At 54.0% G+C, this 594-nt stretch overlaps 1 protein-coding gene across 2 annotated transcripts in view; it reads left to right on the top strand.

Moving 5' to 3' along the window:
• The window catches only part of LOC116844729, a 605,932-nt gene that overhangs the window by 295,193 nt on the left and 310,145 nt on the right, over positions 1-594 (top strand). The gene's annotated exons all lie outside the window — the stretch shown is intronic.

The following is a 594-nucleotide window of genomic DNA, read 5'->3' as shown; positions in this document are numbered from 1 at the left end:
AGAGAGAGAGAGAGAGAGAGAGAGAGAGAGAGAGAGAGAGAGAGAGAGACTATTAACTCTTTCTACGATTGGCGTCGCCGATATCCGATAGTTACAGTACTCGAGCGACACTCGTGACGTGTTGCACGGGCCTGTCCGCGTCAATTAAGGAACTAATTGATTTCGAGTGTAAATCTATGAGTAGCGAAGTTTTTCAACGGCGCAACGTCGATTGCGTCGGGGATTGCGGTTTGCGGCGGCGGGGGCTTGCGAGCGGCGGGAGCTTGTGCAGGCGAAAGCAGTTGTTCCCACAAAATTTACGACGGCGGGTGGTAGCGCGCCCAACCCTCCTTTCTTACGGTCTCTTCTCGCTCGGTATTTCTCGCCGTTAATGAGTCCCGATCACAGTACGGCGCCATATGTTACCCGCGCGGCGATACTGTTTGTTTTCCCGCGTGCGGCTTTTACGTCGGTCGTATCCCTGTCTGCTGACACGTTCCGAATCCGCGTGTAAAATGTAACTTAACCGCTTTTACTGCGCGCCGTGGCCGCCATTAGGCCGTGTGCTCGATATATTTCGGGTTATGTTATATTCATGCGCCTCCCCCCCCCCCC

This window comes from Odontomachus brunneus, unplaced genomic scaffold (genome assembly GCF_010583005.1).
Source record: "Odontomachus brunneus isolate Ranch 3 - 2012 unplaced genomic scaffold, Obru_v1 Obru_scaffold_045, whole genome shotgun sequence".
NCBI lineage: Eukaryota > Metazoa > Arthropoda > Insecta > Hymenoptera > Formicidae > Odontomachus > Odontomachus brunneus.
This window is presented reverse-complemented; position numbering and strand designations above follow the sequence as displayed.